This window comes from Limanda limanda, chromosome 12 (genome assembly GCF_963576545.1).
Source record: "Limanda limanda chromosome 12, fLimLim1.1, whole genome shotgun sequence".
NCBI classification, from domain to species: Eukaryota; Metazoa; Chordata; class Actinopteri; order Pleuronectiformes; family Pleuronectidae; genus Limanda; species Limanda limanda.
The window spans coordinates 10,007,551-10,030,131 of NC_083647.1; the positions used below are offsets into that span (position 1 = coordinate 10,007,551).

General features: G+C 43.6%; 2 protein-coding genes across 2 annotated transcripts in view; both read left to right on the top strand.

Moving 5' to 3' along the window:
• Positions 1–22,308, top strand: part of scaf8 (SR-related CTD-associated factor 8) — a 69,146-nt gene extending 46,838 nt beyond the window's left edge. The window contains exon 21 of the mRNA XM_061082388.1: positions 22,235–22,308. The gene's annotated coding sequence lies outside the window, so the exon portion shown is untranslated. The remainder of the gene's footprint in view (positions 1–22,234) is intronic.
• tiam2a (TIAM Rac1 associated GEF 2a) overlaps positions 22,261–22,581 on the top strand; it is a 53,594-nt gene continuing 53,273 nt past the window's right edge. The window contains exon 1 of the mRNA XM_061082386.1: positions 22,261–22,329. The gene's annotated coding sequence lies outside the window, so the exon portion shown is untranslated. The remainder of the gene's footprint in view (positions 22,330–22,581) is intronic.

Genomic DNA, 22,581 nt, shown 5'->3' on the forward strand with positions numbered 1-22,581 from the left:
CCTCATGTGTGCACCCTGGTTCTTTTTTATTCGGTAACAAAATCGCTGGGTCAGAAGCCGTGGCTCTGTTTTGGATTCTCTGTCTTTCGCGGCTCACATATTTGTGGCCACGAAATCCTCAACCACAGGGAACATTATGTTTTTTATTATTCTGTTTTTCCCCATCGGGGCTGGGACGGGGGTCTGTCTTGAACCAAGAGTGCTATTGATTCAGTGTGGTCCGTAATTTTCTTTCCCAGTGGAAAATATGTGATCGCTTTGCGTGTTCACTCTCTCCTCCGGTGCCACGAGTTGCACATTTAGCAGGAGATGCCACTTGTCAAAGTTGTTTACCAGTGACAAAAGAGAGGTGTGATGCTACCCCCCCTTTCTGGGTGGCATGGAGTCACTTCACAGGCATCCTCAGCTCATCGCTCGTCTAATTTAAGATGAAGTGACCGGTAAAATCATCAGACGGTGACATAATTACCACAGGAACTTCCCCTTTTATGAAACGGTGTGTTCTGAAGTGAGTTGATTTACTGTGTGCACCTTTGTGGAGTTATGCACAAAAGAGGAATTGTCTCACCGATGTGGAAAACTCACTTTACTGGTCTTTATTTCCTTCGATGCTCTGCGTGAACAACTTTTCCAGAGTGAGAAAGTGATTTGTTCTCTTCTCCGGGCCACGTCGTTATTTCTCAAGTGCTAGAACACTGGCCGAGAAACACCAATGTTTCACGTCTTCTCCCCCGGCAACATTTTTCTCCATATAAGGTGGTGGCGTGCATGTGACTTTTCATGCATGGGTAACATCTGTGCTTATTGTCACACGGGGATGAAGGCCTGTCTCTAGGTAGAGAGGCGCTGCAGGGGGAACATGACTGCTGCATCTTTCCAGACAAAAGGATTTGAAGTGGATCAAGTCTAGATCAACAAAAACTTGAACTTTTTCCACTTTGCCACATATTCACTCTGACTCTAGATTATACTGAAATGCCCTCTCCCTGCGTTTATTCCAGTTAAAAACAGCCCTGTCAGGCAAGTATAATAGTAGCTTGTATGCTTCTATTTTTCACTGCTGCGGTTGAGATTATATTTGGCTTTCGAAGTGTTTGCCGGTAGTGCGCGGCCTGAAGCGTCTGGACTGTCTGCTATAAAAAGCTTGACGGACTTAAAGCTGGTGCTGACAGCAACTAGGCCGAGACCTTTTCATTTGCTCCCGCACTCCCTGAGAGGCACAGGGCTGGTTTTGACCCCATCCCGGTGCCAGAGAGGTCAGAGAGCCTTTACCACGACAACACTGATATTCCCAAAATCTGTTGCGCTTTTCACAAAAATAACAAAACTACTGAATCAACTGAAATGATTAATTCTCTACCATGTTTGCAGCACAAGTAAGTTATCCTTAATTTAACTTTTATTTTTGTATAGCCACTGAGCTGTCGGACACACAAAAACACACACCCACTTAGGCCCATCCATTTTGAGGGATGTGTTCACTCCGATGCATTTGTGTATCTGCTTCAACACGAGATGCGTTGCTCTGCTGCACTCTCAGGAACCTTCTGTCCAGCCCAGCTGAACCCATGCACCCATTCACTTCGCTCTTTGTGAACAACCAGAACTCCACTGCCTTTGAGAAGATTAATGTGGAGGTCTAAATTGAATTGAACCCCTTCTGGGTCCCCTGCTCGAGAATAGCCCACACGAGGTATACACACACACGCACACACACAAAAAATGAAGACTAAATGGTGACAGGAGTTTTTACGATGTGTCAAACGGTATCAGATTAAGAGTTACCTAGCAGATGATTGGGGTGCAGGTGAACAAGGGAGCAAGGTGGCTCTTAAGTGCCAGACGACTTCACCTTGTGACTCAGATTTTCATTAACCCAGAAAGAAATAACTGGAAGACCTACCATTACCATTCTTTTATCGATGGTCATATAAATCAAGTGGCGATTGGTGTACATGAGACAAAAGCCCCCCATGGTAGCTGTGGAGTAGCAGTGCGTGTAATTCCTGTGAGCTCAGACGACATAAAATATTTCTGTCTGGAAAAGGTGCCGTTACAGCACTTTGAAGTCATTTATACGCAGTGGACACACATGAAGTAGTTTGATTATCAAAATATATGAACAATGGCACGGAGAGGACAAGGAGATACAATGAGTACCTGCTGGTATCCACACATGGGTCTATGTCTTGATCTGCCTGCTATGGAGAACTCAGTGTGAGCGTGTCTGATCCTATATTCTGAAGGTGTATTCTTTCAAAGCATAGATGCTGGGTAAAATCCAGTCTTAGCCTTTGAGTGTGAATTCAAGCTGTTAACTTTCAAATTGCATTATGCCTGTGTGCAATGCATCATTGATATATTCTTTTTCCGATGCTTGCTTCAAACGGCAGCGCGTGTTGCCGCATTGTTCGGACTATTGGCAGCACACTTTGAATGGAAAATATAATCCATTTTGCACCACACACTCCCCCACTCCTTCCTTCACCGGTCAATCCTTATAACAATAGAAATTGGGATTGATCTGCCCTGCCCTGGTCCAGCAGCCATAAGGTCTAGCTCGCAGTCCTTGCTCTATTGGAAAGGCAAACACAGCTGGTACCACAGGCCAGAGTGCTCGGTGCTCTGATGTTCAGTTGGTGCCGTGTGTCTTGTATTGTCCTCCATGATGGATGGAGAGAACTGTGGGTACACGTTTACTCCTTCACATCCCATCTGCCCATCAGTGGGTGGAGTATTGATTGGAGATTGTTTTTGATGAAAGTAAGGAGACCCACGCTCTTATTTCTTTTGTACAGCTCATGAAGTGTGGCATCAAATGGTGCTAAGACATTCAAAAGTAAATGTCAAATAATCAAAGCGGTGATTGATCACCATGGTAAGATGGATTTGCTTTTCATACTGAAATAAGTTTACACATCTTTCCAACAACGAAGCGTGTAAAATATCTGATCATAATATGATCTTCTAAGTAAATGATAAATCTTAGTAGAGTAAGTTATAAAGAGCAGACGGAAGAGAGAGTTGTGATCTGCACAAACCCATTACTGACCACACACATGGATCCAACTGTATCTAATCGTCCATTCATCACTGTCTTATCTTTAGCAGCCATATACCAGCCATCTCTAAACGAAATTCGCTATAAATCTTAAGTCTCATAAGATATTGATGTTGTTTCCCTTTTTTTTGCTTGCTCAGTAGCTCGCTCCAGTGAGCTGCATGCACACTATGCGACCTTATCTGCAGACTGTCCTGGGCTTTGTGACAGACGTGAAGTGCTTTGGACGGTGTTTGGCAGCCAATGCATTTGTGTTATGTTGAGGAACATTTTCAGGCTCATTAGTACTCCTCTTCCTGTCCAGGCCCATCCCTGCTTTAGCAGTCGGGGGTTTGATCTCCGAGCAAGATTAGCTCTTTTCTCCACTTCAGTCTCCAGGCTTTTGTCATGTTGGTTCAGTCATTTGGCGCTTGGCCAGTGTAAACAGAGAAAGGGTCCTGATTGCTTTAGGTCAGTGGCAACCCTGGCATCCACTTAGTGAACATGCTCAATTAAAGCTTTCTCCAAAGAAGTAAATGTATCCAAATAACCTGTTTCCCGAGGCGATATAATCTTCAAGGCTCATTCGGCCGACGAGCCTTAGCTGTCAAAAGGAAAACGCATGTGCGAGTGAAGGAACTTATTGCAAAGCATGTTTAGATAAGAGCAAGGAAACAGTAGTTGCAAGAACATTTCATCATTTCATCAGTTTTTGCAGTTTATGCCTCTGAAATAGCAGGGAAATGGTGTCAAATATGCAGCATGCCATTAATCTAATTGCCGCGTGGTGTATTGCGTTCACAAAGATTGACAAGCCTTTTCCATTTACCACTACACTTGACTTGGGTTTGCTCCATCTTCAAGAAACTTTCAAGAGTCTCCTTTTCCCATCTACTATCGCCAAGACATGCTTTCTGCTTGGCTGTTGCTTGAGCTGTTTAACAGGGTCACTCTCTCTTACCCAGGGGGACCAAATTGCCCACGCTGCCTGGTCAGCACTCCATGCCTCCTTGGCTGCACAGTCCACAGCAGGTGTGGTTTTCACAGTTTGATGGAAGCACGTACAAAAAGAAGAGAGAAATCTTCCCAACTTGTGTACCTCCAGGTTCAGTCATGTAGCACAAGATTGCGTCCAGGTTCTGGCCCGTTTTTCAAACTGAATCACTGTGATCGAATAAGTTCACCATCAGCATTACTTTATTATAAAAAGTCAAGAAGTCAGTATTACTGGGAGCTGGTTTCTCCATGGGTCATTGCCAAGTCAAGCAGATTACGCAGAGTGCAGGTTGGTGCTCAGCTTGTTGCAGCCTGAGCAAGTCCTGCAATATTAATGCAGCATTCTCCCCAAACGGTGTCATGGCAGATGTCACCCGGCTCTCATAAATGCCACTTTTGAAAGTTTAAGCATTCTAGCCAACACAGGTTCCAAGCCGTGTCAGAGGATTATTAAATCTCTACGAAATGAGACGGAATCTCTGAACCTTACGGCTGCTGATCACCAGGCTGCGGTTAAAACAGCAGGCACGTGTTTGCTGTGTGTACATGGGGGTATCAGAGGCTATTAATGGTATTTGACATTTAACTGTCATTGGAGAGGCTGACTCGCAAATTGTCTGCAGCTCAATCCTAATGTTATTAAAGGTGCTGGAGCCAAGAAAGTGACCCGCTTAGGTTTAGAGACTTCCACTGATCATTATGACCTTTGCGTACACATCTTTCAGACCCCACTTTGCGTGTACACCAGTTCTCACGCAAACGTTGGGATCTATAAAAACAAAATTGACAGGAGAATGTGTGCACTTTAATGCAAACTCTGACCCACGTGTACAAACATTTTGGAGACAGGATAGTGGTGATGCAGACATGAGGAAGTGATCATAAACCAGATTATAGATCCACTTCATTATTAAAACCAACAGCGTTATTTGTAATTGTGCGACATAACTGTTGAATTGTAAAAGACACATTAAACAAAATTAGGGTAAAATAGCTAAAAAGTTACATTAAAGTGATTAATAGCTTTTAATGATATCTTGTATAACACTGCACCTGTATCACCAAGAACTACTGTAGTTTTCATGTGTGTGTGTAAAAAAACAAAAAATAAATAAACTGTGTTCACCTTTTAAACTTCCATTTCCTAATGATGTCCCAGAGTGGAGGTTAGGATCCCACTGATACACACTGTATAATTTTTACTTCACTAATTAAAGCCCCTTTGGGGAATAAAATGATTTGGTTTAATTGTAGAGGATGGGGAAATCACAGCTGTCTCTAAATTGAATCAGTCCTGCAGTTTGGGATTATTAAAAAATGTATTGACGAAACAACAATTATTTTTTGCCTCCACCTTTAGATCTGAGCACTTATTTATTTCAGACACTGTCCCCTCTGTGGTATTCACTCTCACTCACGGCCGTAACAGCAGCAACACGCTACCACTTAGTGCATTTTCTTTTATTAATGACATCACTGCTGTGGCCACCAATCAATAGGTTGCCTTTAACCTCCAAGTCAGAAACAAACACCTCAATGTCAGAAAGTTGTGCTTCTTCTTATCATCACATGATTCACCGTAAAACCTGTTGGTCAGCAGGATCATTTAATATTCATTAGGTGCTTTGCATCGACCGTTTATGGTTGAATGTTCGCGTGTACAGGGCGAAATATGAGATGTATGCACGTATGCATGTGGAATGTGACTTATTTCAGTATAAATCTGTCATGCTTTTTTATAAATGAGGCCCCTGGTCCTGGTTCCTCTGTCCAAGCACTAAACCTCCAATCCAAGAAAGCTTCTCAGACAGAGGGAAGAGCAACACAACATAGGTTTGAAGGAGTGGTTTTATTTGTTTATGCTAAGCTAACAATCTCCGGACTCCAGCTTCATTGATACCCAAACATCAGCGTATCACTCTTCTTATCTCACTATTGAATCAAAAGCAAAGAGTGCACTTCCCACACTTTTGAACTATTCAATTACAAAGATCCATATCACGATAACTGAAGTTTCCTGGGGGAAGCCAGTCAATGTTTTTTTGGCACACAAAGTAGAACAGTATCGAAATACAAAATTTAAAGAAGTGTGACTTGGCTTTAGGCTTCATGAGCTTTGCTGCACAGTGATCCCACTTCTTTCTATTCAGTTCAGTTCTGTTTTATTTGCATTGTCCCAAATCAAAAGACAAGGTCAAGTCCTTACTCTATTTAGTCTTATAGTCTTCTTGAGACTGTATGACAGGGTAGGCCCAGTAGCTAGTATGGGTCGTCTCACTCGACCCCACAAACCCCCCTGGTTTGACTTACACAACTGTTGCCGTTTCCAGATGGATCTCTCTGGATGTGGTTGTGAGAGCAAGTCGTGTACAGTTTGGACTGTCTCTCTGTGTGGTCAAATGGAAACGACTGACTCACAACTCACAATGTGCATCTCCTGTGTGCGTGTATATTACAAAAAATCACTGCTGAGGCATGCGTGGGCCACCGTGGTGCACGTGTTGTATAGCAGCTCTTCTGGTTGCATTCTTTCTAGCTGAGGGTGACGTGTCTTACGGCATTAAACTACCTCATAGCCTTTCACCATCCGTGTTGATGGAGTATCTGTGTGTGAGCAGCCTGCTGGCATTTCACACTGTGGAAGATTTGACCTGTAGCTCGTCTGCTTTCATGGCAGGAATCTTTTTGCCAGCTTATCAAAGGAGAAAAAAATGCACCTTTCACTGATGCTTCATTTTTTTTCTTCTATATCTACAGGAACCACCCTTTTATAAAATACTAATTGATATTCACCCTGCATGTGACACAATCTGGTGTAAAGTGAATGCGATGAAGTCATTCATTATAAATCATTTACCCTTTTGAAGGGGTGAAATCCTTTATTCACAGTTTTATGAGATTAGTGATCCGAGGAGCATGTCCTGACTGGTGACTAATAGGTGGTGGATGTTGTGTCACTCAACCCACTGACATGGATTGGATAGTATTCACTGTGTGTGTGAGTGTGTGTGTGTGTTACTGGATTCCATATTCTCCATCAATACAAAATGCGTCTAGAAAGATTAATTTCGCTTTTCCTGCCTCAGGTGTCTGCACTCAGGCTTGGCTCCACCATGACACTTTTCACCAGTGATTGCCAATTTTCTCAGTCCTCATGTCTGCTGCTGCCTGGCACAGACTCCGACTGTAAAATAATGACTTTAATAACCCGTCCTACTTTCTTGAAGCTATTTTAAAAAACCATCCTTGTCTCTTTAGGCTCTCGTCCTGCTCCTCAGTAGTAATTTTGTGTGCTTGCGAGCGAGCGGTTTCGTCTCCATCGACATGCCCTGTGGTCGGCTCGCGTGGAGAAGTCGGCCTCACTGGAAACTTGTGGTTGACTTTCTTTCTAATGCTAATAACATTATACAGAGCGTCGGTTCGTACCGCCATACATAATAATAACAATGTTCAGAAACGCCAGGAACTGGTGTTTCCTGACAGTTGAGATGATTGTTGCAGTTCAAGGAGCTGCACTTACAGAGTCATGCAGTATTATTAGTCTCATGTATCAGTTCACTCTTTTCTTTTGACTCTGTGAATCATGGGTCCTGTATGTGCTGAGATTTTTTGATTAACAGATAGAAATCAACTCAACTCAAACTTGTTTTTCTTTGGATTTTTTAACCAATTTTTAATTGGACCATATTTCTTATATGATGATACAGTGTGTGTGTGTCATAGACGTGCCTGCTGCTTTTGCTAATCATGCTATCATACAGTGCCGCAGGCTTTTTTTTCTAAGCCAGCAAATATTTTAACAAGCTAGAGGACTGCAGTCATTTTTTCCAATCTTTTACCAGCATCCATATCGTCACGTTTAATGCCTGGGCCTTTTCTGGCAGGCCATGTAATACACTCTGGCTAGCCACAGGAGACCAAGGCCAAGACACATCCATGCATAGTGTGAAAAATGTTGAAAAACCTTCTGTGTGCTGTTTTCAGAGGAAAGTTTGAGCCACTTTGATGTGATCTGAGACAAAACAGTCTCACAGATGCTGCAGACAAGTAGGATCAGGTTAGATTGTTTAAACCACTATATGCCTCTGTGGTCATTATTGCTGTTTAAAGTGGGTTACAGTGCATGAGTCTTGGCAGCGGGTATTATTCTTTTCAGTTACTCTCCAGCCTGGGTGGCAGCGCTTTCTCTTGATCATTCAGGAGTCACATAATCTGTGAATATCTGGGTTTTGAGTGGGTGGACCACTAGCTGTATCTCTACCAGCAATGACAGAAACAGTGGATGAATTGTACAGAGCAGTTTGCCTCACAGGTTAACTATCCATCTCCATTCCCTCTGGGCCCATCCCTACTTAGAAGGAGAAGGCTGTGAATAAATACCACCCTTGTCCTCTCATAATGGAACAGCTTGACCCTTCATGACCTCTGCCGGTCGGAGCATCTGCCCGTCGATTCCTCCAGCCCGTCCTATGGGACATCACCAGGTTGTCACATCTGCCTGAGAGCAGTAATTCAATTGGTTGAGGAATTAATTTTGCGAGATAAAAATTAAGGACTGGCCTATCAGAGCCTGGCCTATCACAAAAGAAACCCTGTATGATGGAATACGTCGTAGATTTACAATCTGCGACTGTAAATGGAAACAGGGCTTGTTTCCTTGTGCATGACGAAACCATAATGACTCCTCATCGGCATTCTTCCGCCTCCCCTATATGGATTGCATAATGATGAGCTTGGCAGGGGCCTTAATTTAATCATGTCGGTAAAAGTGGTGCACATGTGGCACAGCTGCTAGCGCTTAGCCGAGCCTTGCCATGTGTTTAGGAGAGGTGCCACTGGGTGCCCACACTGGCTTGTTTCGGTGTTGTCACGTCTGTTTGAACCACATTCCTTCATGAAAAGGCTTTTGCAGAGCAGGACAAAGGAGTTTGTTTTGCAAGGATTTGTCTCCGCCGCAGTCGATTTTTAGCTCACGTGTCTCTGAGTTCGCGTGACTCGAGAAACTGGTTTAGGTATTTCCCTCATCCCTCCCACAGGTCAGTCTTTGTCGTTGGGTTTTTTTAACATTCCCAGTTAAGGCACAAAGCCGCTCGGTGCATTGTCGAGCACCTGTGGTAGATTATAGGTCGATAAGGGCTTCCAGCTTATTTCTTGAGACAATTCAACGATGAAATCAATTTTCACCATTTTAGCGTGAGCCTCGGACAATAATTGCCACGGTGTAAAGAGTCAAAATATTTTCCTACTATGACAAATGTTCAATTCTCAAACGTAAACACATAATATAATTTTTTTTTCAAACAGCTTTCATACAACAATTTATACATGAAGCAGTGAATTGCATTTTAACCTTTGGCACAGTTTTTGGACAGAAACTAGGTCAAGTGTTTTGCACTGACTAAGCATCTGCTGGAAAGAGACAAGTAGACATTCTGTGACCACACTCAATCACTGCAGGTGTTAAACCTGTTTTGTGAGGATTGCGCTCCCTCCTGCAATAAGAGCTTGTGTGTGTCCTTATTCCACTCAAAAAAAAAGAAAATTAGGTCATACATCACTTCTCACCACAAATCTGTCATTTTTATTCTGCCAGGTGTGGCTGTTTCTTGGCTATTGTAACAGAATGACGACAGCAAAGACTATTCCAAATCTGTGGTCTGATGCATGAAGAGGATTAACAGTAATCCAATGACGCTTGTATCAACACAAATAAAAAAGTGTTTTTTGACAGTGCATTATTCTTGTGTCTGTGTGATGCTCTTGTATTTACATATAATGGCTTCCCCATATGAGTGCAGATAGATGGAGCCTTCTGCATGAGCAGAGTAACCCCAGGCACCAAAAGTGGTGGCTGTGGTGATGACTACTTTTTCTGTGTGTGTGATGGTTTTTGTTTTCCTCTTTAGGACCTTTTCCAGCTCAAACACTGATCTTGTCAGGACCAGTAGACCTCATGGGGAAAAAGCCCAGGCCTAATGAGGCAAAACATCATTCCTGAGGTCCTGGTTAAGGATAGGAGTTTAATGTTAATTGTGGTTAGGTTAGTGTTAGGCATTAGTTGGTCATGGTTAATGTTGGGGATAAGGTTTTGGTCAGAATATCTGTAATGAAGGAAAGTCAATGCAGAGTGTGTGTGTTTGTGTGTTTTCCTGGCTCCTCACCAGCTGCCTCACCCATCAGCAGTGCTTTCAGGATGCAGAGCAGACACGAGTCCAGCTCAGATTTCCCCCCCGTGCTGTGGACAGTACATGGTCACAGATACTGTTATACCTATCATAACAAGCTTGGCCTGAAGCTGCGATAAGAACAACATATTTGGTTAATGATAAGAGGGGCAATATTGTTTCTGCTTTCCTGTAAATCTGAGATTGCACTAAGCCTGTTTTATTTCATAACCCGTTTAATGCTTTGGAAGTGCACCCACCTTTGATTAACAGCCAGCTCAGCAGAGATTGTTGGTTGTATTTCGCCAGTAGCCGTAAGAAACTTTAGAAGATGATTACGTTAAGTTAAGGCAGATTTGTGTTTACTAAAGTGAGGACACGTCCTTATTACAGGCTACAGGAGTGTTTCAGGACATCTTTAAACATGACCTAGTTTAGACCTCATATCAGCAAGACGTATCTAAACAGGGCTGATTTCACCTGATGGATGGTTTATTTAGCTGTCATCCTGTGTTTACAGACCTCGGATGTAGGTCCACAACCTGATGCTGACAACTCCACCGCTTTATCGCACAATCTACAGTCGGCTGGCCGGCACCACTCAGCCGAGCCAGACACAAGGATGCATGTTCGTTGCACAGAGGCTCAGCAGCGTGACAAGAATACTAGAGCTTCAATGGTGAATCATCGTATCCAATTTAATTTTGAAGGGAAACATATGTCATCTGTTGCATTTGTGATGTGATCCAAGCTCACACCTGGAAAAAAAAAAAATCTGTCAGCCCTAATAAGCAAAACAAGAAATTAGCATTAAAAAAAGTTAATCCTCCTCTTTGGCAGAGAGGAGAATTATTCTGCTTGTTTATTAGTTTGTTTTCACTTGTTTCAGGCGTTTCTTTAAATGTCAGCGGTTTTGAAGCGAGGAAGAACGAGACGGATGAGGTTGGCTCTCACCAGGTAACGTCAGTCCAGAGCGCTTAACAAAAGCAATCTGTCAGTCCTGCTAATGTGAAAAGACAGGCTTTAATGTGAACAGTAATTGCCTTAGGTAATTGCCTCTAATGGCAAGCTAAACATCAGCTCCTTTGTTATATATCTTAACTTTGATCACGATGAGCCAACCAACCAGGCAGGCCCAGACTAGTCTAACCACCCCTAATAATAGACGTAAAGCATCATCTTGGCTTTGGCCTGTCAGTTTACAGCAATAATTGACATGAGTGTGATGGATAAGTGTTGGGTTAAGTGCTGAGCCGAGCACCAACAATAACCAAGTCGATGCATCATTTGTGTTTCTTGCCGACTTATCATTTTTATTGGTTTTGTTTGCCAGGTTGCTGGTGTTATCAGTCTGACGTTCTGACAGCATGGTCAAGAGAATAATGCTAATGAATTTGATCAGAGCGAGCTGAGTGATTCATGTTCTGTTTGGCCGGACTACGATCTTAACTCGGGCCTTTAATGGGCCATAAAAGGACCGACTCTGCCAGTGGGAGTGCTGGTTTACCATGAACATATGCTCTAAATTGGCACAGGGAGACAACGTTGGAATTAACATATCCATTAGGGGCAACCTGTCCTCGGGCTTCCCTATGTTAGTGATCCGTGAGCTCACAAACCCAGATTTCTGAATGAAGTTTTAGTCTAGGCAGAGGGAAAAAAGTTTGCTCTGGGGGCACAAGGGCAAACTCCCTCCCTGGCGTCAGAGCTCCTCAAGAATGCAGGGAGGGATTAGTGCACGTCTGTGGCAGTGATGGATGTGAGTAAGAGCCACACACTCATACACTCGCATACAAACCCAGCAAGCATCTGGATGCAGACGGCTTGGCCCTCCGCTGCAGCAGTGTGTGCCAGCTGAGCAGGTGTGTGTGTGTTTGTGTGTGTGTGTCTGGGAAGAAGCCAAACTTGCACGTTGGCCCCACTACCCAGATAGAGCTGTACTCACCAGCTGTATGTCATTTTAAATCAGAAGGCGCAGACTTTATATGCTTGATCACGACTGGAGCGCCTTGAGAGATTCAATCGGTCCTTTTCAAATCGCAGATGAATCCATTTCTGCTCCCTCGATAGATTTTGGTTTCCCGTTGAGTCCAGTGATTGATGCTGCGTTTGCGTGCGTGTGTGTGTGTCACTTCCAATGTGTGTGCGACTTTGATTACTGTACAAGCACTGGACTAATCTACCTGCTCCCAAATCCCCAGTAACTCATGGTTTCCTCCTGAAACCTCTGGTGATTCTGTGCGTGACCTCCAGCAGCTGGCTTGCTATGACAGGTATTGTACTGCAGTTGTCAATGATCTCTGATGGATCACCTCAGGGAGCCCGGAGTGTGTCTCTCTCGCGGCTGCTGCAGTACCACTACAGTGGCTATTGCTATGGTAATTAGCGAGGGAGTCGCTGGGTGATTGTATTAATCACTCGAGCTCGCTCCACGCAGCGTGTGACGGATTATCCCGCGGCACACAAATGACAGCCACAGCCAGTTCCAGTGGAGATAATACAGTTTGCAAATGAGTTTAAAGCAGCTGGGTTACACAGGCGCTCGCATGTGCAAAATATGCAAAGCAACTGCAAACCTTGCACTGATGACGCCCGAAATTTCAACTGATTTAAACTGACCTTCCCGAAGGTTAACAACTAATGTTTACCTTCTCGCCACCTCAAAGGCACATTTCTTTCTCTATCTCTTATCGGCAGAGAAATAATTAGGTATCTGTCCTTCCCCTTTGTAGAAGGAAGCTGACGCCGTGCTTTGCCCCGTCTTCCTGGCCCCGGCTGGGTGTGAGATTGTTTTTCCTGCAGCCTCCGGGTCTCTTATCTGACCACTTGGCTTTTTAAGAATCTGGTTCCCACGTGTTTTGTATGCACGGCCAATAGCTCCTTCTATTACTTTTACCTTCGCTTCCGGGTAATTTCCCTATAACTGTGCACCTTAAAGATAGGGGTTTATAAAGCTCACTTTAATTAACACTGTGCTTTAACTCATTTTTTAATCTCATAATAGAGTGAAGCTGACCAAACAACAAGGCTGGGGTGTTCTGCACAGATGTTGAGGTGTGCCAAAGAGCACGTACATTACACTGTAAATTCAATACGGCTAAATTATAGGAATATCAGTCAGTTTGAGAAGCTGTTTTCAGACATGTACACTGCAAAATGTCCAATCAGCTGAGTCCAGACTTTACTGGAGTTGGCCATGTGATGAAAAATGCAGCAGGAGATTGTCTGAGTCGTTCACAAGAACAGAAAAATCCCTGGTGCATTCAGGTGGTGCCGAGCATGAAGGAGGCAGGAGGAAAAGTATAATTTCCACTGTGTAAATTGACATGATTTACAGTACATCGAAACAAGAACCAGCCCTTACTGTCAAAAGCTCTCAAATCTCTTTGTCTTTTCAAGTTGACGTCTTCTTCTATGTGTTTTCATCCTGAGATATTTGTTTTCTGTTGGAGGTTTTTCAGTTTTGCGTCTGTTGCGATGAGTTTTTAATGGGGGGGGGGGGTCTGACAGGAATGTTTTGGAGAAACTGACTCGGACACTTGCGTTCTGTAATAACGCCCCTCTGAAGAATTTCAGGAGAATATTCGGAATTCACTGCATGTCTGAAATTCTGCAGCTCTACTGTGATACTGCAGCTCTGGAACAAGTTCAACGACATGCTGACTGTGTGCGTTTGTGCGTCTTCTCTCTCACAGATTTAGCCCTGAAATTGACCTTCCTATGCCCATACAACTGCTTATTTAGCAAAGAAGCTGACTTGCACCTGCAGTCTTCCAGCTGTTTGCTCCAGCTCACACACTTTCCATCTTTTTCCATGAACGCGGCTAACCTATCCCTCCCTCTGCCACTCAAAATACAAACATGTTACAGTGCATAAACACAAGGAGGCAGCAGATGGATAGCGGCACCCCCATGAGGATGTTCTGAGTCATTGTCTCCTTTAAACAAACCCTCAGATGACTGTTTACACCACATCCACTGCTACTGACAGCTGAGAGCAAACCCTCAGGCGTTGTCCTCACACACACACACTGACACTCAACACACACAGGCACACTTCACCGCTCTTTTTGTTAGTTTAGAGTCTGCACGTTGTGACACATCTCAGTTAATTTAAAGTCAGTGTTGGACTCTCTCTGTTGTGGGCTGCCCCGTCAGACAGGAGCTCCAAATCTGTAGAAGATGAACTGAGCTGACGGCAGGGGAGGCTGGCAGAAGATGGAGGTTTCACTGTATGAGACAGAAGGATGATGAAGCGGGGGATGAGGGATAGAGGTGAGATAGTAGGAGGGATAACCTTTGGAATGATTCAAATATCACAGAAAATCAGAGACACTTTTACAAACTTTGCATCCCCATTAGTTTTTGTTTTTTAACCTTTACTGTTCAGGTGTAGGAGTACATTTTTTTCAGTTTGGATTAATGAACTCTTTACTTCACCTCAGCCAAGGGCATTTTATAGGTTTTCACCCCAGTCGGTTTGTTTGTAAGCAAGATTACACAAAAACACCTCCACAGATTTCCATTCACACTCGATGGGACATGACCTATGGAGGAATCCATTCGATTTTGGTGCAGATCAGAATAAAGGAGCAGATCCAAGAATTATTCTTGTTAACATTGAGGCATTTTCCAAGTCAGGGAAAAATGGATTTCAATGTAAAAAATAATGTAAAGGCTTATTACCACAGAACTTGGTAGAAGTATGCAGTATGGGTAAGGGAAGAACCCATTTTAGCCCAGGATTTCTTTTCAGTAACATTGCGATAAAGGGCAACTTTCGAGCTTTTGCAATTTGGTGCAGATCCAGATAAAACTCGGAATGTAGTGAATTTAAATATGGTTTCATAAGGGGAGTGTTGGGCCTTAATGGAGGTAAGCAGTCCAATGAGTGCTACTCTAGTTTAAGTTCAGTTTTATAATATATTCAGATTCCCCCACAATAGTTTTAGAGTTGTTAGACAGGGTGGGTGGTATTGAGGGTCGAGGCTGAAGACCAAACAAAAGACTTGACCTTTCACCCTGACTTAGAGCATCCCAACTTAAGTAAATTCCATCAGTCTACACCCCTTAATTCCTCCGACACCCTTTCTTTCTGATGTATTTCCAGACCCCTATGTAATAAGGCAGGGGACTAATCTGGACCACAATGAGCAATTAAGATCAATTTATTTTCTCCCATGGATGTTTTGATTGCAAATTGCCGCAGACCGCATTCCCCAGCGAGCAGCATAATCGATGTCATCAACCATAAACGGCCTCCAGCCACGAGAGTGGCTCCATCACACTGTTAAGGAAGGAGACAAGAAATATTAGCACACTGACTGAAAACTCATATTTCTCCCTCTGGCTTCTCCCCACAACTCTCTTTCCCCTCATCCCCGGTCCCATGAGCATCACTCGACCAGAAAGAGATTTTCATCAGCGATTGCAAGTACCCTGTCTGTGATTAAATGTGTCATAGTTTATGTACTTTACATTTAAATCGTAATGTTATGGCACCTTCCTCTATCAGTTCAGCACAACTGGAATGCATTCATCTGAGAGGCTGGAGCCAATGTGCTGTATACATGTAGAATCACTGTCTAATTATTTCATCCTTCTGAGTTAAACAGTCCATGTCATTGCATTGTTAACTGCACAATAGGGCTGCAACTCATGTTTCTTCCCTTTTTCAATAATTGCTTTTGGTCAACAGATTTATTTATAAATGTCCAAGAAACTAAATTGGCCATGAAAAGAACAGAGAGTGCAGTGTGACATTTTCATATGTAGTTTGAAAAGATTAAAACAGCTAACCACTGAGTACAAATGAGAGGTTGCATGGTGCAGGAAGACAAAAGCAGTGCTCCAACCAGCGAGGCTCACCTAACCTGACTTCCCTTCACTGTCTACTGTCGTCCATATGTTGGTTTAACTTGTTATTGTGGATGCAAATTAGAGAAACAGATTTTTGTCTTCAGGGTCATCTGGAGCTCAGTATCAACAGCAGTGGGAATCCCCGGTGTTTGAGAGCATTATCCCAGAGCAAAGCTGTGCTGATAAACTCTTTGTACCCTGTGTCAACACACACACACACACACACACACACACACACACACACAGAGTAATACTACTGATTATCTGACATACCTTTTTCATGAATTTCTTTTGCTGCACTTAATGTTCCTGAGTAAGTTCACAGATGTAGAATATTACCATTTTTGTAGAGCTCGACTGATGTAGTTTTTGAGGGGCCGATGCTCATGGCAGTAATAAGTACAAATTTCCCATACAGATATATATGTTAATTAATATGCATATATTAAATAAAATTGCAATGATTCCAAAAATATCTTGACTAAATATCTATGACAAAGACATTTATTTTAGACTTAAGAAGTTAAACTTTACTTTGAATAATTCTAAATTAACGAACAATACAACCAAATATATAGAACTTGAGTAAAGATATCAATTTATATGCAGATATTGATTTGTCAGGGAAAGCCTCATATCAGCCAACCATTATAGGCCAACCGATAACCGAGCTCTGGTATTTTGTGAATGGGTCATTACCGTGATGTGGAGCAATACATTCACCTTCCACTATCAGGTCTGGCATTAGTTCAGCATTTGAAGACATTTTGGGATCTACGCTGAGATGCATGCCAGACTAAGAGGTCCAGATTTTTGGGATATAAAGGGATTTACTTTGGCTCGTGAGATCTTGTTGGCGCCTTAATCGATCTTAATTAGAGGTCAGACCATTGGCTGGTTGAAATTACACCCGCCACCTGCTCTATATGAATATGCATCCCAGTGGTCCAACTTGCTTTTCCTATGTTCTTTCTCAGCCTCAGAGCGTGTTTGTCCACCAGCCTTTTAGCTGCCTGCATCTCCAGCCGGACAAAGGGCTTTGAGAGCAGCTCAGACTGGGCTACAAGGACCATTGTGTTGTTAACAATGTTGTTTAGCCCTGTTGAACGCTGCTGACATTGTGTCCTGAAGCTGACGTCTCTATGTCAAGCAGAAGGCTGATGAAAGGCTATTCCACAGCTGCTCGTACAGCGTGGCGTGGACATGACTTTGAATAGCTTTTCATAACAAGATGGATTTCTAAAGGAGGAATCCCAATTGAGTATTCCAGCTACACACTCATGTTTTTTTCCATTTGCACCAGTCACTGTGTCCCTGAACACCAATAATGTTCACTGGGTTGCTCTGGCTGGAGAGGCGAGGTGGGAGCAGCTCTTGGGGCTGTCTGGCACACTGCGTCCGTCTTGTGTTCTGGTGTGGCTTTCTGAATCGGTCCAGTTTGACTGTGTGACCACAGCTATGTGAACCCTAGACAAATGGAGGCGCGTGTGTGTTTTTAGAGTGACGGCGGTCTCCAGTTGTCTCCGCTGGGATATAACTTAGTACCAACACTTTGAGTGCGGTTCCGAAAATTCTAATTGCATTTTCCTGTTGTTGTGATTAACCTCTCCTCAGAGTTAGATGCAAATTCGCCCTCTGTGGCCCCTAGAAACTATCACATAGCTCAACCATGTCGCCAACCCTGTTTCCTCCTGTGTAGTTTCCTCCGTCGCTCTGCTCTTTCTCACACCAGCCCTCTGTCTTCACTTACCAGTCTTTTTTTTCCTTATTCCCTGAGTCACACTCGCTCATTAATACACACACGTATATAACAAACACACACACAAACATTCTCTGTCTCCCCAGTAGCCGACTGCCTCCCTGGCCTCCTCCTGGGGTCATTGTGGTATTTAGGGTCAGACAAGAGCTCCAGTCATTGCGCCCTCCCCGGTGCCTCCCAGGCAGCGCGCAGCCAGCTTGTCTTACCCAATCGCTTCAAACTGCTGTGGAAAACCGCCTTGGCTGTAACAAGCCGGCATCCTCCTCCTAGCCAACGGAAAGGCAGGATATAGGAAAAACAACACAGTAGAGTAGTGGAGCCCTTTTTGCAGTGGAGACTAAATGGACGAGCGCTATAAAACATCCATGCTTCTCTTTTTGGGAGAACTCCTCTGTTGAGAACTTCTCGGTTTTCCTCGCGGCTCGCTGGCGTTGCCCCTTGGTGCTCTGTTACCCAGGGTTACCCCAGGAGGACTGTGACTTGTTGCTGCGGCAAAGCCTGGAGGGAGTTTCCACATGTCATCCAGTGTGTCTGGGCTTGTGAGTCAGATGCAGCATGTGCTCTACTTTAAGACTCTTCAAGCCTTTACAGGGAGAATCCACTCTGAGATCTGAGAGCATCAGCTAGACGTCTCCTGTGCAAGGCTGTTCAAAGAGCTGATAGATTAAAGCCGGGGCCACAGAGGTAAGGGATGATGCTTTGTGTTTTATCCTTCTCTGCCTTTGTTTCTCCAATTTGACTGCAAGAGGAGTGGATCAGGGTGAAGAGGTTGCGTTAGGTTTCCTATTGTTTGGATGCACAGGTGTGGGTGACACTGTGTTTGCATTTGTTGCACCTGTGTCCACCAGATAGCAGTTTGTGCCTTATTTAGTTTTTATGTTGTAGATGGAACAAAATGAGCTCTTACAGTCTCAGCTTTTACCGTCCTTTTCCCTCTTTGGTTCAGGGTTGTCAGGATCTTATTTCTGACTCACATTCCCTCATGAACGTATGACGAGCTCACCCACCTTGCCTAAATATTGTATTTCGTGCTGAAGTTGCTAATTGCTTGCTCTTACGGGACCAATCGCACACATTTTTAAAAAATGCACATTTAATTTTCTTGGCATGGCTCTGGAATGGCATACGTGTATAAATCTTTCAGAAGGCTGCCATGTCATTTTTGGTCAGGAGCCAGGCACACAGCTTTTAAATGTATTATGAAAAAGCCTGAAAGACACTTAACAAGCACTTTGATGGATGTTTGGTGGTTTTGGCTGAATCCAGGGCACTGTAATATGGGCTTTCAGCAAGTGATTCATACAGGGACGTTCCTCCTCATAACCAAACCACTGCTGGATTCTTTGAATCTGGTTCTTCTGGACAAAAACTCAGCAGGGGATGTCCTCCAATAATTGTTCTCTCTTCTTCTTCACTTCCTGTTGTTGTTCTTATATTAAACCTTGTTAGTGGTTTTTCACAAGTTTGAATTTAAGTTGCTTAAAAGAGCACGCTGCTCCTTTAAGAGCTCAGTTGTCACGGCGCCAGAGGAAAGTGATAAGAAACAAGTCCCATGGGTTGTGATTTGACAGGAGGAAAGCAGTGCCATTGTATTAACATTAACAAATGACCTCATAATTTCTAGTTCACAGCCTTATAATTCAGAATAATGGCACCACGTTGGTACTTTATATTGATGTGAGATTATTTTGGCCAATTTATTTTTCATTTTCATTTTCTTTATAATTTCTTTTATCAGAATCTTGTGGCAACTAAATATTATGCGATTTGGTTAGACTATATACTGAGAATTATTGATGTCTGAATGTTCTCTTTTCGGACAGGAATGAAAATATCCGGCTTGATTTCTATATCTCAAAGGTGTTATGGTAGCATGGATAAAAAACAAACTGCACTAACAGCATCATGCTGTCACCGTGTGCCTGGGTTCTCTTGGGAAATCAGTGTGCGGCTCACACTGCTGTGTCAGTACTTTGAGCTTTCTTCCTCAAGTTTAGATTCAAGGACACAAGGTCAGGACTGCAAGCAGAGTTCTCCTGCCTCTGCCTTTGTGAGCAAAATGCTGTAGCTCCTGTTCCACAGATGCTCAATAGTCCTCATGAAGGAAAAGGATTATTTCCTTAATGCTTCACCTACCTACGTGTTTATACCATGTCGAGGTGTGGCCCGTTCCTCACCGTTATCCCGAGCTCCAGACCCAAGACGCGCAACCAGTGCCAGACTAAACACAGAGCTTACGTGGGAGTCAGCCAGGGGCAACCTAAGAAGAATGCCAGGTCATAGGGTGTGTCGAGGAGCGATGGGGTGGCAGCGGTCCCTTGGCCCCTGAGCAGATGGTCTGTAGGAAACTCATTGACTAGAACAGAGGACTGAAGGGGAAGAGGGAGGGAGAGTTGAGACTTGGGCGTCAGTGGTTTGCAGCTAAAAGGAAGACTTGTCTTGTTGTTCTCCCAAAAACACTCACACAATACTCCGGTTCAGCTCGCAGCAGAAGGCAAACGTGTGTGTGTCTCTGGGTTTGTGTGTTGGCACGCCTTGAAGCCTTTTCAATGTCGGAGCACTGCTCTGCGTGAATAAACTGTGCAAAGAAAAGCATCAGTAGTAGTGTTAAAAGAAAGCAGTCACTGTGACAAGTCAGCTTTATGCTGACTCCTGGTGTTGTCAGCAGCTGCTTTCTCTGTCTTTTACTCCAGAAAGAGCATTGTTGAAGTCTCTCTGCATTCATGTGGAGGCACTTCTCGAATCATTTTACCTCCACTTTGCTCTGCTTTCTGGATTCATTGACAGATGCTGATAGAAGTGAAGGGTCTGGTGGTGTATGCGTGCTGAGGGTTTTAAACAGTGTAAACCAGAAAAGTGGAATTTTGGAGGAACATTTGCAAATTTTTTTTCACATGCAGAACTTAATGCCCAGACTTGGACCAACCAGTAGTTAATCATGAGTGCTACTGTCTCGGCCTTGCCTGCGGTCCTTGTCAATCGTGACCCCAGCTCAACATGCATGCCAAAGATGGACACTTTTTCTGTGTTCTTGGCAAAAGGCCCAAAAATTGGAATAGGTGCGTGACGGGTCAGGATCAGAGCTGTATTCAATTGTATTCCATGTCCTATCCCTCTGGTTCACCCTGAAACTCGTGACGAGTGAAACAAGTGCTTGGTTAATCCTCTGATCAGCTCAGAGGTAGAGTTCAAGTTCATTACAGGCCGTCCAAGTTTCCACTGCACTTTCAACTGCTCCTTTTTTCACACTTAGTCTAAACAGTTTAAATAATGAGGGAGTAATTCCTTAGTGTGGCTTCTTGTCATGTTTAATTTTCTTCGTAACATTAGCCTCGATCTCTGCCCTGCCCTCGAACCCCAAGATCCAGTGCCACATGTGCTTTACACTTAAATCGTTCGAGTCCCATGGAGTTTTCTACTCAGCTTCATCTATTAAACAAATGCTTTTATCGAAGTCCATTTACTCAGTCAGCCAAACACCATAATCTCACCTCACAGTCAAGGTGCATCCAAGCAGGAGCTGATAAACTCTTAATTCTGCAGATCACTTAAGCCTGAAGGTTAGGGCTTTTGGCAGCGGGCTGTTTACACTGTAACCTTATACATGCTGTACGTGTGCTTTGAGGCTTAGTAGAGTTAGCAGCATCTGAAAACCTTCCTGGAGTGTGAGCTAAATGCATGTAGGTGGGTTGTATTACACACACACAGGAGACAGTCACACTGCCTCTCAGATGATGCCCGGTGCTCCCCGGCCGTCTCTGGTTTTGGATCTAGCCCCGGACAAATTTTGCTGTGACAAGTAAAAAAAAGAAAAGGCAAGCTAGAATTCCAAGGTTTAAAAATAAACAGACGGTCAAACTGTAGCCTTATTTCTAAAACTTTCCCAACTCTGATCAAAGACGACGTCATTTAGTTGTGGGGAGGTGGAAAAATGTCTGACTAATGTTTGGTTTGGATGCCTGATTGAGGAGAGCTAAATTTGGGAGTTGGAGTGATATTTTTAAACTGGTCCTACTACAGTGCCAGGGTGGCACTGGTCTACTGTGCTGTCTTGTTCCTTGTGACTGCTTGAAACTTAAGGGCTGCATCTTGAGAGGAAATATTTATTTGGCTGTATCATTTTTGCAAACCTGCCAATAAGTTGTTTTCCAGACATGGGAAAATCTCCGACTACATAAAGTAAGACAATCTCTGCTAGTGGATTGAGCCTTATTTTTGTTGCAACTTCACACTAGCTTTGTTTATCCCAATGAGAAACAAGTTGTGCTGCCCACCAAACTCTATCCCCTCCCAAGCGCCGGGGGGGGATTAAGATCTGCTCTTTAAATGCTCACACCTGTTATCAAACTCAGCGCTCATTGCATGAAGTAAATTACAGTGCTAAATACTAAGTCGACCTCTCTCTCTATGTTTCAGATGAGCCAGACGACGAAGGGATGAGTTTATTTTAAGCAATGAGGCGGAGAGGACCAAGCGCAGGAGCTCCAATCTGAGACAAGACTTTCAGACAGGTGAGTCTGGGTTATCTCTATTATTATGCTTGATTATATTTAACCCCACTTTTTAAAATATGTCCCTGTACAAACATTACAATCTTCTAAAGTCATTGTAGCGTTTGAATACCAGTAGGTCTTATTTTGTCTTTAAATATATTGGTCCTGTTTTCAGTGATAGTCATTTTAAATGTAGCCACTATTTTCCCCTCCACGTAATCTACTTGGTGTGAGAATTCAACAACTTAAAGACTGTAGAAGTTATTTCCC